This window comes from Rhinopithecus bieti, unplaced genomic scaffold (genome assembly GCF_001698545.2).
Source record: "Rhinopithecus bieti isolate Rb0 unplaced genomic scaffold, ASM169854v2 scaffold_8307, whole genome shotgun sequence".
Taxonomy (NCBI): Eukaryota; Metazoa; Chordata; class Mammalia; order Primates; family Cercopithecidae; genus Rhinopithecus; species Rhinopithecus bieti.
The window spans coordinates 1,891,278-1,900,727 of NW_016806443.1; positions in this window are offsets into that span (position 1 = coordinate 1,891,278).

Sequence of the window (9,450 nt, forward strand, 5' to 3'; positions counted from 1 at the left end):
AGCAGAAAGAGAGAATGAGAGAGAGAAAAAGAGAGAGGAGAGAGAGAGAGAGACTGACTGACTTAGTATGTTTGGGAGGAAATAAGGAAACAAGAGTCTCTGCCTGGTAATCCAGAGAATTCCTCTCACTTTGACATAAGACCACCAAGGCAGTACCTCTACAAGTCTGCAAAAACCACAGCATTATTGGACTTCAGACCTAAGTCCCTTTGAATACCTGGAAAGCATTCCCAAAAACAACAGCCACAAAAAAGCCACAACTCTGAAGACTACAATAAATACCCAACTCTTCAATGTACAGACACCGAAACACGTCTATGAGCATCAACTCCATCCAGAAAAACATGACATCACCAAATGAACGAAATGAGGCATCAAGGACCAATCCTGGAGAAACAAAGATGTATGACATTTCAGACAGAGATTTCCAAATAGCTGTTTTGAGGAAATACAAAGAAATTCAAGATAAAACAGAGAAGAAATTTAGAATCCTATCAAATACATTTAACAAAGAGATTGAAATAATTAAAAAGAAGTGAGCAGAAATTCTGGAGTTAAAAAATGCAAGTGACATACTGAAGAATGCGTCACAGTCTCCTAATAGCAGAATAGATGGTGCAGAAGAAATAATTAGTGAGCTTGAAGATAGGCTATTTGAAAATACACAGTCAGAGGAGACAGAAAAAAGTATGGAAAAAAAATGAAGCATGTCTACAACATTAGAAAATAGCCTCAAAAGGGAAAATACAAGAGCTATTGGATTTCAAGAAGAGATAGAAAAAGAGATAGGAGAAGAAAGTTTATCCAAAGGAATAATATCAGAGAACTTCCCAAACCCAAAGAAAGACATCAACATTCAAGTACAAGAAGGTTCTAGAACACCAAGCAGATTTAATCTAAATAAGACTACCTCAAGGCATTTCATAATCAAACTCCCAAAGGTCAAGGATAAAGAAAGGATTCTAAAAGCAACAAGAGAAAAGAAACAAATAACACACAAAGAAGCTCCAATACATCTCTCAGCAGACTTTTCAGTGGAAAATTTATAGGCCAGGAGAGAGTGGCATGTTATATTTAAAGAGCAGAAGGAAAAAAAAACTTTTAACCTAGAACAGTATATCTGGTGAAAATATCCTTTAAGTGTGAGGAAGAAATAAAAGACCTTGCCAGACATACAAAAGCTGAGTGATTTCATTAACACCAGACCTGCCCTACAAGACATGCTAAAGGGAGATCTTCAGTCTGAAAGAAAGAGACATTAATGAGCAAGAAGAAATCACCTGAGGGTACAAAAGGTGATAATGGTAAGCACAGAGAAAAATGCAATTAGTATAACACTGTAATTGTGATGTGTAAACTTCTCTTGACTTTAGTAGGAAGACTAAAGGAGGAACCAATCAAAAATAATAACTACAACAATTTTTCAAAGCACAGATAATAGTACAATAAGACATAAATAGAAACAACAAAAAGTTAAAATGTAAGGAGATGAAGTTAAAGTGTAGAGTTTTTATTAGTTTCCTTTATTCATGTTTGTTTATGCAATCAGTGTCAAGTTGTCATTAGTTTAAAATAATGGGTTACAAAATAGCATCTTCGAGTCTTACAGTAACCTCAAATTGAAAAATACACAAGGGATACACATACACAAAAAGCAACAAATTAAAGCATACTATCAGAGAAAATTACCTTTACCAAAAGGAAGATAAGTAGGAAGGAAAGGAGGAGAAGATGGCAAAGCAATCTGAAAACAAATAACAAAATGGCAAGAGTAAATTCCAACTGATCAATATTAACATTGAATGTAAATAAACAAAACTGTCCAATCAAAAGACTTAGGTGGCTGAATAGATTTAAAAAAAATACCCAGTGATCTGTTGCCTACAAGAAACACACTTCATCTCCACATATACATATAGAGTAAAAATAAAGGGATGGAAAGAGATATACCATGCCAATGTTAACCAAAAAAGAGCAAAAGTAGCTATACTTCTATCAGACACAATGGATTTTAAAACAAAAACTATAGAGAGACAAAAAAAGGTCATTATATAATGATAAAGTGGTCAGTTCAGCAAGAAGATACAACCATTTTAAACGAACACATACCCAACACTGGAGCACTAAGATATATAAAGCAAATACTATTAGAGCTAGAAAGAGAGATAGACCCTAATACCGTAATAGTGGGAGACTTCAACACCGCAATTTCAGCAGTGGATTGATTTTTCCAGACAGAAAATCAACAAACACCTGACTTAATCTGCACTATAGAACAAATAGATATAATAGATGTTTATAGAACCTTTTTTCATTTTTGGAGGGATGGGGGGGACAGAGTTTTGTTCTTGTTGCCCAGGTTGGAGTGCAATGATGCAATCTCAGCTCACTACAACCTCCACCTCCCGAGTTCAAGTGATTATCCTGCCTCAGCCTCCCAAGTATCTGAGATTACAGGCACACACCACCACACCCTGCTAATTTTTTGTATTTTTAGTAGAGACGGGGTTTCTTCATGTTGGTCAGGCTGGACTCGAACTCCTGACATTAGGTGATCCACCGCCTTGGCTTCCCAAAATGCTGAGATTACAGGCATAAGACACCATGCCCAGCCAAGAAAAAAAAAAAAAAATAGGGAGAAGACCAAATAAATAAACAGAAATGGAAAAGGAGACATTACAACTGATATGAGTGAAATTTAAAAGGTTGTTAATGGCTACTCTGAATAACTATATGCCGATAAATTAGAAAATGTAGATGCAATGGACAAATTCCTAGATGCATACAACCTACCAAGATTGAACCATAAAAAAACCCAAAACCTGAATGGATCAATAACAAGTAAGGAGATCAAAGCCATGATAAAATACCTCCCAGTAAAGAAAAGCCTAATGGCTTCACTGTTGAATTCTACCAAATGTTTAAAGAAGAACTAATACTAATCTACTCAAACTGTTCTGAAACATAGAGGAGGTAGAAATACTTTCATACTCATTCTGTGAGGTCAGTATTACCCTAATACCACATCTAGACAAAGACAAATCAAAAAATAAAGAAGAAGAAGAAGAAGAAGAAGAAGAAGAAGAAGAAGAAAATGAAATGCCAATATCTCTGATGAATATACATGAGAAAATCCTTAACAAAGTATTAGCAGACTGAATTCAACAATCCTTTTTTTTTTTTTTTTTTTTTGAGACCACGTCTCGCTCTGTCACCTAGGCTGGAGTGCAGTGGCATGATTTCAGCTCACTGCAGGTGAGCCTCCCAAGTTCAAGTGATTATCCTGCTTCAGTCTCTCGAGTAGCTGGGATTGCAGGTGCATACCACCATACCCAGCTAATTTTTGTATTTTTGGTAGATACAGGGTTTCACCATTTTAGCCATGCTGGTCTCAAACTCCTGTACTCTAATGATCCACCTGGCTCAGCCTCCCAAAGTGCTGGGATTACACTCATGAGCCAGCACACCTGGCCTCAACAACACATTTGAAAGACCATTCATCATAACCAAGTGGGATTTTTTTCCCAAGGATGCAAGAATGGTTCAACAGACACAAATCATTCAAAGTGATGCAGCATATCTACAGAATAAGTCACAAAAAAATACATGATTATTTCAATTGATGATGAAAAAACATTTGAAAAAATTCAACATCCCTTCATGATAAAAAAAAAAAAAAAAAAAAAAAAAAAACAACTCTCAAAAAACTGGTTGTGGAAGGAATATACCTCAACACAATAAAAACCATATATGACAGACCCATAGATGATATCATATTGAATGAAAAAAACTGGAAATCTTTCCACTGAGATCTGGAGCACAACAAGGATGTCCACTTTCACCAGTTATTAGACATGTTACTAGAAGTCTTATCTAGAGTAATCAGACTAGAGAAAGAGATGAAATGCATCCAAACTGAAATGGAAGAAGTCAAATTATTCTAGTTTGCAGATAATATGATCTTTTATTTGAAAAAGCATAAAGACTGTACCAAAAAAATTTAGAAATGATAAATTCAGTAAAGTTTCAGGATACAAAAGTCAACATACAAAAACCAGTAGCATTTCTATATGTGAACAGTGACCAATCTGAAAGAGAAATCGAAAAAGTAATCCCGTTTACAATAGCCACACATCAAATAAATTACCTAGGAAATATTTTAACCAAAGAAGTGAAAGATCTCTACAATGAAAAGTATAAAATACTGATGAAAGAAATTGAAGAGGACACACACACAAAAATGGAAAGATGGTCCATATCAATGGATGGAAGAATCAATATTGTTAAAATATCCATACTACCCAAGGCAATCTTCAGATTCAATGGAATCCATATCAAAATACCAATGACATTCTTCAAATAAATTGAAAAAACCCTAAAATATATGTGAAACCACAAAAGACCCAGAATACCCAAAGCTCTCCTAAGCAGAAATAACAAAACTGGAAGAATCACATTACCTGACTTCAAATTATACTACAGAACTATAGTAACAAAAACAGCATGATGCTGGCATAAAAACAGACACGTAGACCAATGGAATAGAACAGAGAACCCAGGAACAAACTATGGTGAACTCATTTTTGACAAAAGTGCCAAGAACATACACCAGGGGAAAAACACTCTATTCAATAAATGTTGTTGGAAAAACTAGGTACCTATATGTAGAAGGATGACATTTGACCCCTATCTTTTACAATATATGAAAGTCAAGTCAAAATGAATTAAAGACTGAAATCTAAGACTACACACTATGAAACTACTACAAGAAAACATTGGGGAAAATCTCCAGGACATTGGATTGGCAAAGATTTCTAGAGTAATATCCCACGAGCACAGACAACTAAAGCAAAAATGGACAAATAGGGTTACATGAAGTTAAAAATCATGTCTATTGAACACATTGTGTGGTTCTGGTGTTTTAATATAAAATGTTATTTGATCCTCAAAACAACATTAAGAGGCCATTCTATTTCCTTCTTTTATAGATGAGTTAAATGAGGCTTATAGAGAATTTTCCCAGGTTCCAAACACCTTTCTGATGAATAATAGGATGTGCATTCGCTCTCAGCTATATCAGATGCCAAACCCTATACTATATTCCAACCCCATTCTATACTCTATATAAGGGGAATAATTATTAGGTTCATTGTAGGATAATAAAAAAGTAACAATTTGGCCAGGTGCGGTGGCTCATGCCTGTAATCCCAGCACTTTGGGAGGCCAAGGTGGGTGGATCATGAGGTCAGGAGCTCAAGACCAGACTGGCCAAGATGGTGAAACCCTGTCTCTACTAAAAACTACAAAAATTAGCTGGGTGCAGTGGTGGGTGCCTGTAATTCCAGCTGCTTGGGAGGCTGAGGCAGGAGAATTCCTTGAACCCAGGAGGCGGAGTCTGCAGTGAGCCGAGATCACACCACTGCACTCTAGCCTGGGTGACAGAGCAAGACTCCGTCAAAAAAAAAAAGTAACAATTTTAGAGCAAAGAGGAACTGAAAAACCTTCTAGTTGAATGCCTTCGGTCAGCAAAGTACTGAGGGGTTAGTTTACCCTACATCACACAGCTAGTTAATGTATGTCCTTCTCCTAATGGCGCCTGACACAGAGTGGGTACTCACTGAATATCTGTAGGATGAAAGAACGAGTTTAAGGTCAAAATGGATCTCTGTAACAGGAGTCATTGTAATTTATTTGTTAACATGTCAGTCTCACCTGATACCTCCTTAGGGGCAACATCATGCTTTATTTATTTTCACAAATTTATTGAGATGTAATTCACATACAATTCACTCATTCAGTGTAAAATTCAATATCCTTTAATATGCTTGCAGAATTGCAAGTGCATTGTCACATTCAATTTTAAACATTTTATTACCCCGAGAAAGAAACTCCACACCCCTTAGCTTTCATCACCACCCCACCCCCAGTCTCCCACCCCTTCTAATACGCCTTTCAACTCCTACTCTAAGTAATATTACATTCTGTTTCCATAGATTTCCGTATTCTGGACATTTCATATAAATGGAAACATACAATATGTAGTCCTTTGTAACACACTTCTTTCAACTAGCATAAAGTCCTCAAAATTTGTTCATGTTGCAGCATATATCAGTAATTCTTTTTTGGCAACATAATATTCTATGTATGTATGAATTATTTTATTTATCAATTTATCAGTTGATGGGCATTCGATTGTTTCTACTATTGGGCTTTTATAAATAATGTGCTTATTCTTGCACAAGATTTTGTGTGGACATAGGTATTTATTTCTTTTGGGTAAATACTTAGGACTGAAATTGCTGAATCTCATGATATCTCTATGTTTAATCATTTGGGAAATTGCTAGTCTCTTCCAAAGTGGCTGAATCATTTTACCTTCCCAACAGCAGTTTCTGAGTGGGAAGATAATTTTCAGTGGTGTTTTATTAAATTTACTTCATTTGTACCTAGTATAGTGCAAAACATAAGGATGCTTGGTAAACACATTGAATTTTATAGTTCTTTCATGCTCAGATTTTCTTTCTTTTTTTTTTTTTATTATACTTTAAGTTCTAGGGTACATGTGCATAACGTGCAGGTTTGTTACATATGTATACTTATGCCATGTTGGTGTGCTGCACCCATCAACTCGTCATTTATATCAGGTATAACTCCCAATGCAATCCCTCCCCTCTCCCCCCTCCCCATGATAGGCCCCGGTGTGTGATGTTCCCCTTCCCGAGTCCAAGTGATCTCATTGTTCAGTTCCCACCTATGAGTGAGAACATGCGGTGTTTGGTTTTCTGTTCTTGTGATAGTTTGCTAAGAATGATGGTTTCCAGCTGCATCCATGTCCTTACAAAGGACTCAAACTCATCCTTTTTTATGGCTGCATAGTATTCCATGGTGTATATGTGCCACATTTTCTTAACTCCTTCTGTCCCAGATGGACATTTGGGTTGATTCCAAGTCTTTGCTATTGTGAATAGTGCCGCAATAAACATACGTGTGCATGTGTCTTTGTAGTAGAATAATTTATAATCCTTTGGGTATATACCCAGTAGTGGGATGGCTGGGTCATATGGTACATCTAGTTCTAGATCCTTGAGGAATTGCCATACTGTTTTCCATAATGGTTGAACTAGTTTACAATCCCACCAACAGTGTAAAAGTGTTCCTATTTCTCCACATCCTCTCCAACACCTGTTGTTTCCTGACTTCTTAATGATTGCCATTCTAACTGGTGTGAGATGGTATCTCATTGTGGTTTTGATTTGCATTTCTCTGATGGCGAGTGATGATGAGCATTTTTTCATGTGTCTGTTGGCTGTATGAATGTCTTCTTTTGAGAAATGTCTGTTCATATCCTTTGCCCACTTTTTGATGGGGTTGTTTGTTTTTTTCTTGTATATTTGTTTGAGTTCTTTGTAGATTCTGGATATTACATGCTCAGATTTTCTAAGTGTTTTCCTAAGTTTCTTGAAAATGAAATTCAAGAAGCTTCAACTAAATAACAAAATAATTAAAATCACTTCAATGGAAGCATTTAGTTTCATGTTTTATTTACTAATCCCTATTGACCTACTCTTTGGATAATCTAAGTATTAGGGACAGGAGACATGCATATGAACAAAAGACTATCTCTGGTATTTTGAAACCTAAATTCATCCATCCATCATGGAAACTGCCTACACTTCCTTTAGGAGATTATTTCTTGTGTAACATTACTTACTCAAGGGACAGAGGGTAACTTACTTGTTTCAGTACCTACCATGTGGTAAGTATTGTTAGACAATAAAAATTCTGTATTCTAGGAGTGATGAAACTGAATTTTAGAGAGGAAACCTAACTTGTTCCTAATCATATGAGAACGAATAGTTGAAAATGGGATTTGAATCCAGGGCTTCTCATTACAAGTCTGTGAGTGTGGGTAGAAGTGTGGGGATGTGCGTTTTCCTATAGGATATTTTTGCTACATTCTACCTTAAATAATTGGCCTTCCAATAATACTTCCAGCATTTTCTGTTCAAGCATTCTCTACCTAATTTGTATTTTCAGAACGGATGGTAATCTGCTCACAAAGAAGCACAAATATGCATGACAAAACATAGTGTTTGTAAGACTCTAAGAAGGAAAATGACTTTTGGCAAAATATCTCAGATCCTGTCCCAATGTACTTCAGGAGTGGGTTTAGATTGGAAATGAATGTATTGAATTTCTGTTCATCTCTTTAGTTCTATTTGGCATTTGCTATATTTAATATGTTAGAGGTATAAAATACCTCTGTAGAATCAAAGTTCATTATGGAATTATCTATTTGTAGAGCCTATGTAAGCAGAAAAATACCTCCTGGGCCGTGTTTCAGAATGTCTAAATAATTACATTGTTTTCATTGTTTCCCACAAGCTATTATCACATAAATACCACCCACTTTTTTTTTTCAAAGTTGCAATAGGAAATGGAAACACATATGCACACATAAGCAAGTAAAATCTATTTTTGATCCAGCTTTTATTGTTCTGACATGAAGGGATACAAGAGCCGGTAAGCATAATCTTACTCATTAAGGCTGACTGGATGGAGATGCACATAATCGTCACATTTACATTTTAGGATAAAATCTCACAGATGTTGGATAAATAGAACTGAAACTAACACATATTGAACATCAATTCTGTGCCAGTCCCATATAATGAAATTTATACTCATTATCTCAATTAAACCTCTCAAAGTTCTACAAATTAGATAGCCACTGTTATCTCCACTTAAAAAATATGTTAAAAATCAGACCCAGAGAAATTAATTTTGCCTAAGTTCAAATAATTAAAAAATAATAGAGGTAGGTTTCAGATCACAGATTTGCCTAGCATTAAAATGTGTTCCCTTTCCACTACATTGCTACTTTTTGAGTTTAGCTACTGAGTCTGCTAAGAATGGCTGAAATATCTTTAAAATATGACATTAGTGTTTAAAAGGCTCTAAGATACTTGGGGTTATTCTAAGGGACGTATAGTTTCTCCAAATGGTGAATAATTGACATAGCTTCTTCCAAGAATTAAATAAGCACCATTTGAAATTAGCACATTATATACAAATATCTGCTGCAAAATTAGTTTCTAAAAAAGCTTGAAATTACCTTATCATCCTTTAAAAGCATATTATATTTTATATTCTTATTTATTCTATTATTGCAATTAGCTAAGATCTTTTGTGAAATGTGATATTTAGTAAAATGAAAGTCAATATATATTGTACAAAAATGAAAGGTATTTTTTAAGTATTAAAATTCAATACGACTTTTTTAAGACCAGTAGTGCCGCTAGCACCACTTTGCCTGCATACACACTTGCATGCCTAATGGTAAGGGTCTGCTTGCAAAGATACATCGAAAAGCTCAGTACTATGATGTGTGTGTGTGCACGTGTATGTGTGTATTTAAATGTGTATATAATGACAATTGACATATTTCAA